Source organism: Pelophylax lessonae, assembly GCF_965119305.1.
Source record: "Pelophylax lessonae genome assembly, chromosome: 1".
Lineage (NCBI taxonomy): Eukaryota > Metazoa > Chordata > Amphibia > Anura > Ranidae > Pelophylax > Pelophylax lessonae.
The window spans coordinates 821,287,042-821,305,502 of record NC_138768.1 but is presented as its reverse complement, the minus strand read 5'-3'; the positions used below and the strand labels follow the sequence as shown (position 1 = coordinate 821,305,502).

The 18,461-nt window shown below is 45.6% G+C and overlaps 1 protein-coding gene across 2 annotated transcripts in view; it reads left to right on the top strand.

Moving 5' to 3' along the window:
• Window positions 1–18,461, top strand: part of KRCC1 (lysine rich coiled-coil 1) — a 65,418-nt gene that overhangs the window by 8,156 nt on the left and 38,801 nt on the right. The gene's annotated exons all lie outside the window — the stretch shown is intronic.

Below are 18,461 nucleotides of genomic sequence, written 5' to 3'. Positions count from 1 at the left end.
CCCCAGATCCTTTCATAAAGAGTACCTGTCACTGCCTATTACTGTCACATGGGATGTTTATATTCATTGTAACAGCAATAAATGTGATCCGAAAAAAAAATACATTTAAAAGGACAGTGTAAAAAGAACAACTTTAAATGTACAGAATATCAGCATCTAATATCAGCCTGAAGGGTGGTTGGAAAATCAGTATCGGCCGTGAAAAAACGATATTGGTTGATCCCAAGCTTTAAGGGCCTCAAAGAGCTTAAAGACTAAATTCACCTTTTTGTAACATGTTACACCCATATTCAGACCTGAAACGGTGAACAGGGACCCACCGGACCCCGTGATGCGAACCCACTCTGCACACAGTGTGAACCCACCCTCAGTGTTCTGTGAATAGAAAACTACAAGGTCAGGCAGCCTTAGCGGCTGTCTGCTTTTTCAGTGAACTACCATGGCATTATCTCTTCCTGTGTGATTGTATTTGGATGTATGGGCACACAAATACACTGGCAGATCTGCTGGAGACCTGCATTGCACCAACGATCTGCTGATCACTGCTCCAAAAAATAAATGCAAATTACTTTTAACTGCAAAAAAAATGTGCATTTATTTTTTTCCAAAAAGTGGACTTATCCTTTACACAGGCTGCTGGCAGCGGGGTTGAACAACTGCACCTGTGTCTTTCTCCTGCACAAAAGCCCTGGGATCTTACGCTAAACGCCCAATGTACATGAGGCCTATAACACCCGCTCATACTAACTACATATGGTAACACGTAAGGCAAGGCCTTTAAATGCAAAGTTTGCTACTTTTCAATTGGCACACTTGCCTTGTTGTATGTGCTATTTCCAGCATTCAACCGTCCAGCTAAGTTTTATTTTCTTTTAAGTTTAGACCAGTGGGGAAATGTAATTTTTCTTGTGTTCTTATTCCTTTCACCCCACTAGAGAGATTTCCCTTTTTATTGTTCTTGTGACATTAAGACAAGCTATTAGTGTCACCAGAACAAGGAGAGACCGCAATAAAAGCCAGACAGTTTCTAACTGTTACCCCAGCCTTTATTGAACAGGGTTCCTCTAGGGGTTCCTCAAGTTGTGGTTGATTGACTTATTGGACATCTGCATAGTTCTGGGTCTAATGCCACTTGGCAGAGCCAGCAGTATGACACCAATTGCATTTTTAGCTATCTATAAGGGTCCTTTCACATGAATGATTCGATCAGATCCACCTGTCAGTTTTTAGGCGGATCTGATCCGATCCTCCATGCATCCCTATGGGGCAGCGGATGTCAGCGGAGACATGTCCGCTGTCATCCGCATCCCTATTTCCCATCCGTCCAGGGGATCGGATGAGAGGGGACAGGCGGTCTGCTCTCATCCGATTCCCCATAGAGAGCAGCGGGGCTCTGACACCTCCCTCTCCACACACAGAGTGGTGAGGGAGCTGTCACCTGCCTGCTCAGCGGGAATCAGTGTATCGATCCCCTGCTGAGCAGCACGGAGTCCGACGATGGAGCAGGGGTTTTGAGACTTGGAAATTTCTTCAAGGGTTCCTTTGGGGTAATAGGTTTAAGAAAGGTTACCTTGCCCAATCTACTAAGTGGTTTTTATTGTGTCAGTGTGCCCACTGGAGAGATTCACCGGCACTTGCTGTGTCTAGGACATCCTGATACAATGTTTCTAGGACATCCTGCTACCATAACAGTAAGGGGAAAGTGCACCAATGGGGACATGTCATTTAAAACCCACTTTAAAGGAAGCTTGTGGAGAAATATGTAGGTTGCCATTGGTGAAGTTTCTTTCTGAAATGCCAGTTGCCTGGCTATTTTGGCATTCAGTACAGTGAGTCATTTAACCGGATTAAGAGCATTGCAAATGAACTCACAATCTGTTTACTTAAAGTTCTGTGAGTCAGAATAAATGAAGTGGAACTTCACCAAAAAGAGGAAGTTCTACACTTTCTCCAATTTTTTTTTTTCTTTTATTTTGGAACGAGTGGGTAACTAGTTTTGACAAGTGCCAGTTTCTACTTCCAGTTGGATTGCTGTGGCAGATCTACTAGAAGTTCTCCTCCCCCCCCCCCCCCCCCTCCCTGCCCGCAACCTTCTGGGACACGTCAGGTCCGAGAAGGCTGCCGGACCATTCACAAAGCGTAGCTGGAAGCTGGCTGCCCACAGTTAACATGCCAGCACCAGGAACCTGATGGCGCTAGATCTTTTTACAGGTGAGTGTCGGAATATTAAAGTCAGCATCTACAGTTTTTGTAGCTGCTGACGTTTAATTTTTGAACAAGTAACTGAAGCTCCTCTTTAAATCATTGGTTCCACATGACAGCAAGACAACCAGTGATTCTTAGTCTTATAGTACAGGACATAGGATCTTTAGTCTTTAACCGTGAGTTATATGCAGCTACTATTCTCCAGCTCTCCATAATGAGCCTCCTCTCCGTGTGAAGGATCTTTTGGCTCAAGTGATGGTCAGTGGCACTCCTGTGCAACACCCCAAGCAGCTGCAGTTTGTAGTAGGACGCCTGTTTGGTCCCTCCTTGGACAAGTACATGTTTTTCTCCTTCCCTTCCAGGGCTTTTCTGTCCTCAGTAGACATCTGGGATGCTTGCACATTCCCATTTTCCTCCTCACTATCACCTGGGCCTTTCATAGCTCCCAGACACTTGCCCCAGTCCTAGCTTTGCTCTGTTTTTAGGGTATGTTGTGGGTTACTTGGATCTCCTGCTAAAGGGGCAGTCCTCCTCTACACCTGCCAGCAAATGTTTAATGTACAGTGCAAGCTGGATCCTCCACCTTCAGACATTGTTGCTGGATTTGACTCCCTAATTAGAGTACCTGGGCTCTGAGGTTAGATCTGGCACAGTCCAATATATTTCTGCCCCGGGACTAACTTTCGTCCCTCTGCTCTCCAGCCTGGGCCCTTTGGTTTCAGGGATGGCCTTTGATTTGTGCCTTCATGAGGGTCTTGGGCTTAATGGTAGCCTACTTCGAAGCCTCAGTCCCGCTTTTTGGTTTCTGGCTCTGATTCCGCTGTTGAAGGCCAGGACTCTCAAAGTCTGTCATCACACCTGGAAGGACTATTTTGTGTGCTGCCAAGCCAGGAAATGTCATCCCAGGAAATACTCTGTGGGATGCATCTAGTCTTTTTTTCTCTAGTCCTGGTTTAGTAAAGACATTGGAGTTGAGTACCATCAAAGGGCAAATCTCAGCCTTGGCCATTCTGTTTTTAGAGACTGTAGGCCTCTCATTCCTTAGGGCCTTTGTTCAGAGTGTTGCATGCATTTTGCAACCCTGTGACTTCAAGGGACCTTAACCTGGTTATTTCAGGCTTTCAGGGGCTGCCCTTGGAATGTATTAGTAATACTCCCTTATCTGAACTCACTTGCAAGGTGGCCTTTCTCGTTGCTATCACTTCTGCACATTTATATTTTACCAAGTGGATATTCAAGCCACTTTTGATGCCAGTTTTGGGCGTAAGATGCTACAAGCTGCTCTCTAAATTCTGGCAAGCCCTTCTTCACCTGGTATGTGGGCCTGTTGGCGTTTATTTGCTGTGTTGCCCATCCCTCAATTGGACTGCTTCTTGAAGTCTCATGGTTAAAGACCAAAGCTCCTGTGTACTGTACTATATACGTCTAAAAGTAAGATTTTTTACATAAAATCCATTTAAAGTACAGTACAGGACACTGGTCTCTCCCCTCTTTTCTTTATGATATCCCTATAGTTTGCTACCAAACTGGGGCTAGCTGGTTGTTTGGCAGGGGTTATATAGAGGATGTCCGTACACTTTTTTTTTTTTTTGCCAGTGTCCAATCAGCTGAAGGTAGCTGCATTTCACCCACGGTTAAAAACCAAGGATCCTGTGTACTGTACTCCAAGAATCAGATTTAATTGAAAAGTCAGAATGTTCTATTTTTTAGAAGGTGGTCAGCAGTGGCCTCACTATACATGCTGTAATGTTGTGTTCCATGCACAAATGGAAGCTAAGTTTAGACCGCAGTCTTAAGTGGTAGTGTTTATTTTTATGTCCGCTGATTGTAAAGCCTGGTACACACCATTACTTTTTTCTTTCATTCAACCCAGTGGGCTGAATGAAACAAAAGTAAAGCTCCCGGGAGGAGCCGCGGTACTAACTGTGATGCTAGTACAGCGATCTCCCTTGCTGAGCTATTGTGTTCTGATGGGTACACCGCCCCCCCCCCCCCCAAAGAACACCCCAGTCAGCGCTCTGATCGGGCCGAGATTACTGATCGGGCCGAATCAGCATTATGGTTGCCCTCAAAGGGCCAGTTGTATCTGTAAGACTAGATGTCCAGAGCACCCCCTCCCCCCTTACATCAGATGTCCGAAGAACCCCCACCATCAGAAGTCAAGAGTCCCCCCCCCCCCCCACCCTCTATTACATCACAGGGCACCCCCTTACCTTGTGCTGCTACCAGGAAGAAGCTGGGGCGGAGCTGGGAAGCAGAAAGTGAAGAGACTGGAGGAGGACCAGAGGAGGGCTAGAGTCTGCTGAATGCTAAGACTAGGGGAAGTGGAGAGGAGGGGGTGCTGTGACTGTACAGAGAGGTGCAGGATCTGTAGGAGGAGTTCGGTCTTTCTCTCTGTTGCGGACTGCTGAGATGCGGAAGGGGGGGAATGCAAGTCTTTCTGTGGCTGCATGGAGAAATGCATGATCTGGTGAAAGAGTTCTGTCGTCCTCTGCTGCTAACTGCTGAGACAAGGTGCGAGAAACAATGAAGGGGTTGCTGCAGGAGAGGTGCGAGGGCCACATGAAATGGCCTGAAGGGCCGGATTCAGCCCCAGGGCCTTGTGTTTGACACGTGTGATCTACAGCATACCACAAACTGCACACGGTGTACCCCTGGATACCCTGTAAATGTGTGCTTCACTAGATGGGGGGGACAATATTAGAAATAAGTCCTACCCTCTACAGCAAACCTAAGCAGATAAAAAAAACCCTACCTCTCCCTCATACCTACATTTTTTTTTTTTTTTTTCTACCATCTAAGAGAGCACTGATACTTCTTCTTTTCCTCCTGACTGGAATGGTGTTGGGTCTGTGGTCCACTTCTTCTAGGTCCAGTTTTGCAGTGCTCTATTTGGCTTATTGGAAAGCTTACTATATCTCTGCGCTTAGTGCAAATACCAGTCGAGTTTAAAACTTTATAACTGTGTGAAAAATATAGCAACATCCACCAATATCTATAAACGGATATTAATAATAAATATATGTTGTGCAATCACTTTAAAATCAATAAATATAGTAAATTCTTCTATATGCAAAACATAACATCAAAAACTTTTTAACATAAGGTATGACTGTCCCTTTTTAAAAGATCAATAAATCGAAGGAAATCATGTAATTCATAAATGTGCTAATCAATGCTACAAAGTGACCAGTGAATATGTGTATTAAACTCCCAGCAATATTGCAAATGTCCACTTTTAAAAGAATCCAACAGCTGAGTGACACACACCTTCACCAACATGAAAACCACACCTCTTTCCAGAGGATGAGACCCCTTATTTATAGGTAATCTATTGCGCCTTCCCAAACAATGGCTTAATATGTATAGCATCTATGGGAGGGTTCCTCTAGTCCAAGACCTCCACAGCACCCAATTAAATAATGCCAGAAAGCACTCCACATAGCATGATACTGTAAAACAAATCTTGGATTTAATAAATTGTCAATGCTCACAAAGCTTAAAAACAGACATCTTTAAAAAGCTACACTACTCTGCATGCATGCATAGTGATGTCACTGTATGCTCCACCCCTATGTCTTTTGTCAGAATTGACGTCATCAGGAGCCAGGGACTTCCCTGATAGTTTGGCCTTCCCTGTATAGGTCTGCTCTCTGCTTATCCTCATTGCTCATTCTGCTGACATCTCTCTTCAGCCATTGTGGGCTCAGTGATGATGTAACTCCAGTGTGTACCTGCTGCACTGGCGTTGTCCTGACACCTGGTTCAATTCTCAGTGTATTGCAGAAGCTAGGAGTGTACACTGCACTAATCATGCGTTGCAGGCAAGTGTACACAAACATTTGGAGGTGAAGAGATCTAGAAGTACTTCTATCAAAAGTTTTTTTGTGTTTTTAAATGTTTCTAAAATTCTACTTTAAAGTAGAACTATGGGCTAAAATGTTTTTCTCTTTCGTTCATCGACGGACACATCCCCCTGATCTTAACCGTTGGGTTATATTGACCCCTACAGGAGTAGGACACTAGGCAGATAGTTTAACTACGCCTATGGGCAGTCCCAGGGGGTATACTCCCTCTCTCTCTGCTATAGGTACTTACTCAGGGAGTAAGGACCTAGTTACTTGCTGGAAACTCTGGTCCTGGCAATTTTTTTTCTTTTTAGATGTTTTTGTCCTGTGAGATCTACAATCAAATGCCAGCTAGCACGCACAAACCTCAGCTCCACCCTAGGTCAGCTGCGACATAGCCCCACCGGACGGGGGCTGGATTGCGAGTTAAAAGCTTCACGAGGGCGCGTATGACAGGGTCTTGGCCCGAGTCGCAGCGCTCCTCCTGGCCAACAGCCCCCCATTTCGATGGCAAGGGGTTCTGTCCGGAGCGGTGCTCACCTGGTTCCTGGTATGGTGAGTAGCTGTCTCCCCTCTCCCCCTCAAGGATTTTGGTGTGGACGTGACCCCTCCATGGGACAGTCAGACCCCCCCCCCCCGGGTTCCCCTCCTTCCCATCGGGCACCCACCTTCATCTGCCCCCCTTCCACTTATGCTGGGGCTGTGTGGGTAGTCTGGTCCACCTTCTGGGGTGAGGGCAGGGTGCTATGCTAGCAATAGGGGCGGGGGGTGCGCCGCCGGCGACTAGACGATCCGCTATGCGGGGGGCTGTACCTGGTTGGGGTTCCTGCCAGGGCCCCCCGTCCTGCCTGTGCCTGTCATTGACTTCTAGGGATCCCTCCCTGGGAGCCTCGTGGTGCCGCCATTTTCTTGTCGCCTGTGTTCGCAATGCACGAGGGCCATGTTTGTGTAGTCTGGCGGCCAATTTGCGGTGGTTTGCATATGAAAATAGCAGCAGCGGCCATGACAGTGGAGCCCTCTGGGCAGCGATTTCGGCGGTGGGAGCCCTTCCTCATCCCTTGGTGCTGACTCCTGTATCCTTTTCATTTCCTGATCGCCGCTTGTGCAGTGCAGATTCTCCTGGTAGCTGCGGTGCCTGGTTTCTGGAGGTGGTGAGTCTGGTGGGGTCCTCTCCCTCTCTGCTGAGGATTAATTGGTGCTCTGTAACTGGCAACCAGGTGGTGCTGCCAGAGCGGGGGGGGGGGGATTGTCCCTTACCAGTGTTTTTACACTTTTTTTGTGGGGTCCACCTGGTGACTCTTTGGAGCACATCTCCCCGCCTGATCCCTTTCTGAGGCTGAGGGGCCCTTTGGGTCCCATCCATCCATTGATGCACTGATGGCGGTCCTGGAGTCCTTTGTGTCCCGGGTGGAGGTGGCTTTTGGGCGATGGGCTGGCCTAAAGCGCCCCCCTGCCTTCCCCCCGTCTCATCTGTCTCCTCAGATCCTGAATCTGATTCGGCCACCTAGAACATGGGTCACCCTTCTGGGTCTGCAACCACGCACCCTGAATCCTCAGTGAGGATTCCTCCACTTCTGCAACCACATACAAAAAGGTGCTGATGGACACACTGATTGTATCTGTGCTTGAGACTTAAAGTTGGAGGCTGCGGCTGCAACGGAGGCGCAGGTTCCCTTTGGCACTTACAAGCCATCCAGAGCGGCAAAGGTGTACCCTTTCCCCTCCTATTTTGACAGAATTGTCACTAGTGGGGACAACCAAAGCGTCCTCTTGGGGTCCCTAAGCGAGTTGCTAGGCGATACCCCTATTAGGAGTTCCTTCTCAAGTGGACCCTCCAGTTTCCAGATTAAACAAGGCAACCATGATTCCTGGTTGAAGAGTCCCTGGCATTTAAGGACCCAGCTGACAGGAAGGCAGAGGCATTGGACCGCAATTTGTACACCCTGGCTGGTTCGGCACCTAGGCCGATATTCCCCATTACCCTCGTGTCGCAGAGTCTGACCGAATAGGCTAAGCTTTTGCGTCTTGATCTTGAGGGGGGAAAAGATCCCCCCTGCCTTTGCTGAGCTGGCGGACCAGCTGTTTCAGGGGCTGCAGTTTATCTGTGATGCCTCTTTGGATTCAGCTCCCCTAGTGGCTCGGCTCTGTTTCGGCAGTGGTCCTTCGGCGTGTCTTTTCGGATCAAATGCTGGTCTGCAGACCAGACTTCTGAAAAGGCCTGACTGATCTTCCTATTCAAGGAGATCGCCTGTTTGGTGCTACACTTGATGACCTCTTTAAAGGTCTCACAGGGGGGGGAGAGTACCTTTCTTCCGCAGGCTACTAAGGGCAAGGACCCTTGTTATAGACATGGGCCCTCCTCCTCAGCTAAGATGTTTTTGTTTTTTTTTTTTTGTCCCTCAGGGTCGACTGACAAGGGATCAAAGCCCTTTGGGGCCTCCTCTGTAGGATCCAAGTGAACTTGGTCTGGTTAGTTAAGAGCGGGCTTCTCCAGACCCGTGGACAAGGCCCCTTCAGCATGAAGGTGCGACTTCACACAAATCTGGGGTGGGGATACGTCTTCGCTAGTTCCCGGACCCATGGACTTCCCTGGTACAAGACAAATGGGTCCACAAGGTCATAAGGACCGGCTACAAGATTGAGTTTCGTTCTTACCTTCTGGTAAGGTTCTTTCTTTTAACGTGCGACTGTCCCCGGTCCGCTTACAGGCTCTTTTTATGGCGGTGCAAGACCTTTTACTTCAAAGGGTGATTGTCCCGGTTCCGATTTTGGAACGTTTTCAGGGGTTTTATGCAAACCTGTTTACAGTCCCTAGCAAAGAAGGCAAGGTGCGTCCAATTCTGGACCTCAAGGCGTTAAACTGCTTTGTGCGGGTGTGGAAGTTGAGTGGAGTCCATTCGCACGGTGGTGGCTTCCCTGCATCGGATTTTTCTTGCCTCAATCAACATCAAGGACGCTTACCTTCACATTCCAATATGTGTCAATCACCAGTGCTTCCCCTGCTTTGCCGTGGAAGAGGAGCATTCTCTGTTTGTGGCGTTACCCTTTGGTCTCGCGTCTGGTCTTCACAAAAGCGTTGGCCCTGGTGCTAGCATTGTTACGCCAGTGGGGGATCGCAGTACTGGGCTACTTGAATGACCTCCTTCTGCAAGCGTAGTCCCCTACTGCTCTTGTGGAAAACCCAAAATTCACCATACATATTTTTCAGAAGTCTGCTCTGGTTCTGTCCACAAAGCTGGACTATCTTTGTCTGAGTCTGAACTCGGCCTTAGCCAGAGTGCTCCTTCCTCTGGACAAACGCTAGAAATTGCAGGCTGCAATTCGTCTCCTGCTGTCCAGCTGATGGTCATCCCTCCGGACATCGTATGTTCCATACATGGTTTCTGCAAGGGAGATTCTGGCCAAATGGGACAAGAATCAGCAGTCTCTGGACAATCGGATCCGGCTGAGCCAGGGAACGAAGGAGTCCCTGATATGATGGCTTCTTTCTCCAGCTGTGCAAAATTTTTCTTTCCCCCCCCCCCCCCCCCTATATTGGACAGTGATCACCATGGATTTCAGCCTGCCCGGCTGGGGAGGCATCCCCGGAAAACATTCTGCTATGGGGATCTGGACACTGGAAGAGTCCAGACTACCGATCAATGTCTTGGAACTCCTAGTGATCAGACTGTGCCTGGAACATTGGACAGATCATCTTCAGGAAAGTCCAGTGCACATTCAATCGGACAATGCCACGGCCGTGGCTTATGTCAATCACAAGGGGGCCACAAGAAGTGTCATAGCGGCTCTGGAGGTAGCTGGCATTCTAAGGTGGGCAGAACGGTTCGTTCCAGCCCTCTCTGCCATACACATTCCCGGGGTGGAAAACTGGCAGGCGTATTAACTCAGTCGGGAGGCGTCTCCGGTTGGGCGTCCCTGAGGTGGATCTGTTGGCATCTCTGCCCAACAGAAAGGTGCAGAGGTTTGTGGCTCGGTCACGGGATCCTCCTGTGGACACCACAGATGTGCTGGTGACCCCATGGGGTTAGTATCGTATGATTTATGCCTTCCCTCCTCTCAGGCTTCTACGCAGGATCAAGGAAGAAGGGTTCCGGTCATCTTGGTGGCCCCGGACTAGCCTCGCTGGGCTTGGTACGGCTGGTCGCTGACGTTCCATGGAAGCTTCCTCTCAGGGAGGATCTGCTGTGCCAAGGGCCAACCTTCCATCCTTTGCTTTGCAGTTGCTGGCTTTGACGGCTTGACTGTTTAACGCCAGGTGCTAATGGATAAAGGTTTTGTCTGAGTCAGTGTTTCCAACGCTGTTAAATGCTAGGCAATCTACATCTAGGAAGATCTACCATTGTACGTGAAAGACGTACGTTGCGTGTTGAGTTTCTTGGGATTCAGGGTCAGGTGTCGGCCTTAGCGGTCTTCTTTCAATGGCCCTTGGCCACATACTGCCTGGTATGTACTTTTCTTCAGGGAGTAAGGCCCTTTGAACCCGCCAGTGCGGTCTACGTTGCCGTCTTGGGACCTTCAATTTGGTGCTCTGTCTTCCAGAAGCCTCCTTTTGAGAATCTTCGGAAGGTTCCCCTGCTTATGGTGTCCCAGAAAGTGCCCTATTTTGTGGCTATCACCTCTGCACGCAGGGTGTCGGAATTGGCAGGGTTATCCTGTCGTCTACCATACTCGGTGGTTTTTCGCCTCTGTCCATCATTCCTTCCTCTGCTTTTCTCTGATTTTCATTTGAATTAAGACATTGTGCAGTCTTCCCTGTGTCCCAGGCCAAAACATCCAAAGGAAATTGCTTTGCATACCTTGAATGTGGTCCGGGCAATTGGGGTGTACCTGGCAGCTACAGAGTCTTTTAGGAAGTCAGACTCACTATTTGTGCTCAAGGATGGGCCTCAAAGGGTTGTCCACTTCCTCTGCGACCATTTCCAAATGGATCAGACAGACGGTGGTTCAGGTCTGTTCCATTAAGGGTCTGGTTCCTCCTTTACCTGTCAAGGTGCATTCTACTCTGGCGTTCAGTGCCACCTGGGCCATAAGTCATTAGGTGTCAGTGACGCAGGTTTGCAAGGTGGCCTCCTGGTAGTCTGTGCACATTTTCACAAAGTTCTATAAAGTGGATGTGTTGGCATCCACGGATGCTTCCTTTTTTGGCTGCTAGTTTTTTGTTTTTCAGGTTGCTGTTTAGAGGACCTGTTCCTCCTTTGAGGGTGTATTGTTGTTTTCAAGTAAGCTTCAGTTTTGGTTGAGCTCCTGTTTACCTGGTTGGCTGTAGTTTGCCTTGGGTTTTTTTTTTTGCTGTCCCACCCCTCATGTTTAACACTGCTTTGGGATGTCCCAGTGATTAAGAAGATCAGGAGCTGTGTCCGTCAATGAACGAAAGAGGAAATAGGATTTTTGCCTTACCATAAAATCCATCTCTGATGTGCATTGAGAGACACAGCACCCACCCCTCTGTGGTGTTATTCTTCTGACACTGCTTGTAACAAGAGTACCTATAGCAGAGAGGCAGTATACCCCCTGGGACTGCCCATAGGTGTAGCCAGACTTTTTTTTTTTTTTTTTTTTTTTTTCTGCCTAGTGTCCTAATCCTGTAGGGGGCAGTATAACCTAATGGTTAAGAAGACCAGGAGCTGTGTCTGTCAAACATCAGAGAAATGGATTTTACGGTAAGTCAAAAATATAACCCCTATTGGATTTGTTTTCGCCATCTGTGTTCCATTGCGGATATTTCCCTTCACTTCCTGTCCTATAACCAAACAGGAAGTGAGAGGAAATCCCTGCAAATTCTGGGAATTTCTTGGGGATCCCAAGTGTCCCCATTGGAAGATTTCCCCTCTATTACTTTTCTGGGGACAACCTAAAATTTTAAATTTTTTTTTTTTTCTTCCACTTTCAATGAAAATGTTAAATACAGACGGGATACAGGCAGAAATAAAAAACCTGACAGGTTATAATCCCTCTCCACTCTATCCAAAACTAAACAAAAAAATGTTGCCTTCAGTTATACTTTAGAGTGCATCTTAAAAAATATTTTAATATATTGTAGCTTAGCAGTTCTTGGATGTTTTTCAGGCTTTTTTTTTTTACTTTACAAATCTACCAGTAACACATTTCCTTTCCTAGGGTGACAAAGCACACTAGGGCTGGGTTCACACATTTGCGACTATGGGATCGTGCCTGGGGTCTGTTCACCGGTTCCTGTGGTTTCGGGTCCAAATTTTTGCCTGGATTTGCAACTGGACCCAAACACGCACCAGACCCTTTTTAATCAGAAATGCAGCCGCCCCAGACATGTGAACCGGCTCTATTGACAGCAGGGCACACTCGCCTGTCATGTGAATTGGATGCGGTGAAACCGACCTCAAATTCACATGTGTAAACCCAGCATTAGGGTCATTTTTCTAAAGCAGTTAATCTGAAATTTACCAATGTTCTTTTCTGATAAATTTTTGTTTTTTACAGCGATTAATTCTCCACTAGTGCATGTTTGAAAGTCCTTTCCCCTGCTTTATAAATCTTCCTCTTAGCACTTGTTTATGTGCGGAAGCCTTGCCACCTCTCTGAAAAGTTATCTGCTTTGTATTGCTTTTCAGGGTCCTCTTGACTGGCAATTGGAGGCAATATTCTTCTTTGCTGCTTGTTTTAACCCTAAAAGTATTTGGCAGTACCACCTGCTGAATGTAACATTTGATTTTTGCCACGGTATGTGCACAGCATGCCCTTGTCTTATAGGTCAGCTGAGGGGCGGTAAAACTGTAGCTTTACTGTCTGCTTTTACCACCCCCTGGTCACCCGTGTGAACAAACTTTAAGAGCCCATTCAGACAGGGGCGACACGACTTGCTGGGGTGACCTGTGAAGTCGCGGTGTCTCGGCGCGACATGCACGGACTTCATATAATTGAAGTCAATGCAAGTCGCCTCCAGGTCGCCCCAAAGTAGTACAGGACCCTTTTTCTAAGTCGGAGCGACTTGTGTCGCTCCTATTAGAACGGGTCCTGTGCTAATCAATGGCAGGCGACCAAGTCGCCTGACAAGTCGCGCTAGTGTGAATGGACCCTAACTGTATGTAGAAGCAGCGGTGTCACCCTAGAGTGCTCACTTGATTTGAACTAACAATATACTGCAAAAACTTGGGATGCAAGGAGGAAAAGTACTGGATTTAATGGACTAGTAAGTATTTGTTCTTTGTTTTCTTTTTTTTATGCCATGTGCACAATATGACCCTTCCCTCCACTTCTTACCCCTTTCCTCTGTTCCATGCTGAAAGGTTTTCCTCTTCTCTTATCTGCTGAAGAAAGTTATACTTATTGTAGGTCCCTTGCTGATGTTTCCAGGTGTGAGGCCACTAACCAGCTCTACAGATGCACCCAAGACTGCCTGTTCTCTCTGCCAATGCTGATCCTCTTCTGGATTTAAATAGGACTTTGCTGCTGGACAGCCAATAGGAAGTGTCCGTCATTCAGGGGGGGAAAAAAAAGTTACTGTTAGGCACCATTTATAAAGGAATGTAACAATGAGTGTAGACAGAATAAATAGAAATGCAAGGTCAACATACAAAATATCTGTATTGTTATAATAGAAGTTCCAAACCATGATAAATCAAAAGGTTTTTATGCAGAAATCTAATATAATTTGCTTTCAGTAAACCTAATTTAAAGATCGAAGATTGTTAGAAGTTTCAATACATAATCAGCGTAACACATATTACTGCTACGCATATAAGAAGGGAGAAAAAAGATTAGAAAGTGAGAAGAGCGAAAGGAAAGGTGCTCCTGAGGCCTTGCTAGTCCACCAACATATAGTGAATCCAAGGGTCCCGCATTTTGTTGAACTTATTTTTAAAAGTACACGTGAGTTTATCGCTAATCATAATTCATTTTTGTTTAACATAATCAAATTGCACCATCCACTGGTTCCAACGTCTCAAAATTGCAATTCTAGTGGAAAGGACGATGTTAGAGGCCAGTCTTTAGTACTTGTTTTCTTTTTTTTTTTTTTTAGAATTTCTCTGTCTAGTTTGTCGAAAAGAGCAATTTGAGGATAATTATTCCTGTTATTGAACAAATTTGATTAAATAGTCTTTCCAGAATCTGGTTACCTTGGGATATTGTCACCACATATGGAACATTGTTCCTGTTTGACCATAGCGCCTAAGCCAGTCAGAAGATTAATGTGGATGTAGTTTGGCTACCCTAGTAAGGAGCCAAGTACCACCTTAACAAAGTTTTTTATAGTTTGACTTCACTAGGATTGTGTTGATTGAAATTTTAGATAGGCCATTAGCTGCATACTGCCATTCCGATAGGTCTAACTTGAAATTGAGATCTGATATTGAAATATGGCCCTTTGTAGAGTTTCTAGTTTTGCATGAAAACACACACATTGTTAGAAATATGGGATGGGCACTATGTTTCAACTTAGCTTTCAGAAAATATGGAATTTGGATATATTGGAACAGAGCAACTGATTTTAATTTCAGATATGCAGATAGGTCCTACTGAAAGCTCTAACTCAACATGAAAACCAGGCAGCTAGCCTTTTTAAAAAGTGAGATCCACGATGGCAGTGTTCATACCTCAGGATACATTTTCTTTAGGCTTAGTGTGTTAGAGGTCAATTCACAATGAATAATATAATAAAAAAGGAAAAGCCACACATCAATGCCTTCACAGGCAAAACTTTATTCAGCCTACATGCTTCAGCCCATGGTCCTACCCCCTGGACCACTCTGACGTTCTTCGCCCAGTTGACTTAATCATAGAGGATCGTTGTCAGACTGGCACACATAAGTGGCCTTTTTAATACAAGTATGAGCTGACACTCTTTGAAGGCCATTTGTAGAATTGGGCTGTAGAGAGAGCTGTGATATACCAGCTTCTTAAAACAGACGTTTGGTTAAGAAAAACCTGGGCTCACCTGGGCAGATGCATCGCTCCCCTGCTGTCTCCAAGACCTAGAACTGAACCATCAAAGACCACTAATCGCTCAGTTCAGTCTTCAGTGAGCATTGACAGTCAGTCACCTGCTCTCTGCCCTTCCCCTCTGCTGCTCCCTGGAATGGAGTTGTGGAGGGGGCAGGAGCAGCAGGCTTAGGCTCTCAGTGGCATGCTAAGAGGCTAAACCAGTAGCCAGTCAGGGATCTTGGTGGATCCCAACATTAAAGTGGGATCTTTACAGAGCGTGGACTGGCTAAGTGACGTCAGCCGACAGCAGGATTTAGTCCACTACCGGCGGAAAACGAGTTACAGGAGTGCAAATCTAAGTGCACTGCTGTAATTCATAGAAGGGCCAAAGGAGCTCTAATCTCCGCAACCTTTTCCTTGTACCCCCCACCAGCAACCACCTGGGACACGTCACAGAATGCTGCAGGACCATTCGCAAAGCACATATCGCGCACGTGCAGTAGGCTGCAAGGAATTACTGCTGGCTGTCCACAGTAAACCTTCTGGCGCTGGGGGCCACAAAGACCGGTGAAGAACGGGTTCCCATGAGCACACCCCACGTTTTTTATTTTTTTGTCAGCAGACACAGTATTTGTAGCTGCTGACTATTATTTTCAAACAGGACGAAGAACCTCTTTAACCTTTTAAGGTACAGGCCACATACAGTGGGAGGATAGCGATAAGAAGGTAATGTGTAGGATGAGGGAGGTGAAGGATACAGGTTAGAGACAGGATTAAGATAAGATGTACAGTTCATACTCAGAGAAAAAGAGGGGGGTGAAAGAGTTGAAAAATAAAAATCCCACAAATTAAAACCGCTTACCTTTTGAATATGATCGAGGTACCTTTCATTCATTAGACACTTTCCAAACCACCCACAGTACTTTTCTGCAGGCGGCACAGGCACGTTAGATTATGTACATGCGCGTCATCCAGCCTGTACCAGGTTAGTGGCGCTTAGCTCGCTGTTCCAGCAAGGACACAGCGGATTGCAGATCCCGGTACCCACAATGTTAGCAAAGCTGCTGTAAATTCATTCATAACACCTGTGTTTACTATGCTGTGATTGGCCCACAGCTATCACGTGGTACCTGGGATAAACACTGCACACTATACCATGTGATTAGCTGTAGCCAATCACAGATCACTAGCAATCCCAGCTGTTATGAATGTAACCCATCATTACCTTAAATACGTTGCTGTTACAATGATCGTCATTGTAACAGCAAAGTGTTAAATGAAAAAAAAAAAAAAAACCCTGATAACCCCCCCCTCCCAATCTAGAGTAGTAGTGTTGCTATGGTAACACTGAACTACTACTGTAAAAAAAAAAAAAAAAGCTTAAGGGCTGGTTTACACTGCAAAAAATGCACACCAGATCCGTTCCAGGTACGTTTCTGCATGCATGTTTGTGCCGCATTCCGGTGCATTTTTGATGCGTTTTACCACGTTATAGTGCAGGAAAAATACAGCATGTGCTACTTTTTTTTTCCTGGAACTGGAAAGCCATGGAACTGACCGCACTAATTTGAACTATATTTGAAACTATATAACCAAATTTCCATGCGTTTTTGATGCCGAAAAAAAAAATGCACTGGACTTCATGTGGTGCCCTTAAAAAAAAAAAAAAATATAATGTGTGTGTGTGTGTGTGTGTATATGTGTGTATATATATATATATATATATATATATATATATATATATTTATATTAATTAAATCTTGGTGTCCCTGATCACCGCCACACCAGTCATATATAATGCTGTACTGCACGAGTGACAGTATGTAAAAAAGAAAGTGAAGAAAAAAAATGTATTCAGTTTCTTCATTTTCAAAAAATGTGACAAAAATTACAACTTCAAAAAACTTGCCATGCCTCTTACTAAATGTTGCAGGCTGTCTACTTTCCAAAAAGGGGGAATTTGGAGGGGATTTGTACTGTCCTAGCATTTTAAAGGCCTCAAAAAGTGAGATGGGCCAGCAGTACATCAGAAATGATTTGTTTTCTCCAAAGTTGTGTAGCAGAATACATTTTGGCCTAAGTTTATGAAGACATTTGATTTTATTGAATATATTTTATAACAAAGTAGAAAATATTTCTCTTTTTTTTTTTTATTACTCAAAATTATGGGCTTTTTTTTTTGTTTCAAAAAATCAAAAACACAATGGTGATCAAATACTACCAAAATAAATGTTTGTGTGATAAAAATGTTCACTTGCCTACAGTGTCTCATGACTGCCATTTTTTTAAAGTAGGGCAGTGATGCATAGCAAAAAAAAAAATGCCCTCGTCATGAAGGGGGCTAAGACCCTCCAGAGCGGAGGTGGTTGCATATATATTCATAAATTCCATATAGATTCCTTAATACTGTATTGTAAGAGGAAGGTGAGAGCTCTCAAATGTAAAACAGATTAGATAGATTGGCAGTCAGTGATCACAAGGTATAGAGCCTCTCTGTTTGGCTCTGTTTAACCTGTGAATTTAGCTGTCTAATGTCTAGTGCGATCATAGGCATTGTGCACTAAGCACAAACAAGATATAAGAGTGTCTTTTTTGAAACCGTGCTCCAGAGCATCATGTCTTCCACTCTGGTGTTTTAAAATGTATAACTGTAGTGACATGGTTAAGCATTGCAAGAGAACCACTCATGTTTGTCGTTGCTTCTCAAAGGAGCTCACAAACATACCTAACACAATCAGGACAGCTTTAGGCCCCTTTCACACACGGGAGTCTGTCGGCGGACTCCGTTTTTCTCAGCGGGGGATTGATTCACCGATCCCCCCGCTGAGCAGGCGGATGGCAACTCTGTCTCCGCGTTGTGTGCGGAGACGGAGCGGTCAGGTCCTCGCTGTTCTCTATGGGGTAATCGGAAGAGAACAGACCGCCTGTCAGTTCTCATCATATCCGCTGGACGGATGGAAAATAGGGTTTCCATCCATCCAGATTTGACAGACTGGATCGGATGTCAGTGGACATGTCTCCACTGACATCCGATGTCCTATAGAGATGCATGGGGCATCCGTTCAGATCCGCCTGAAAAACTTGCAGGCGGATCTGAACGGTCCGCTAGTGTGAAAGGGGCTTAAGGAGGAAGCCAGTAACCTACTATAAGGTCTTTGGATTGTGGGAGGGGATTAAACAAACCATAGGGCATACAAACTTCATACAGATAGTGTTCCCTGATCCTCGAACTGCAAGGCAAGAGTGCTTACCACACTTTCACAATGAATTAAAGTTCACGTTCAACCTTTTGGGAAAACGGACTATGCAGCAGGGTGGATTTGTTTTAAATCACTAGTAAAAAGGCTCAATATAATTCATAATTTTAAAGAGCAACTTAAAAAGCATGTTATAATAAATTTGATCGAAAAAAGAAATCAGGTTTAAATTAAAAAAAAAAAAAAAATCATTATTTTTTTTTCCACCCTGCTATGCAGTCTACTGGACCTAGTGTATTGAAATATGCAGTGC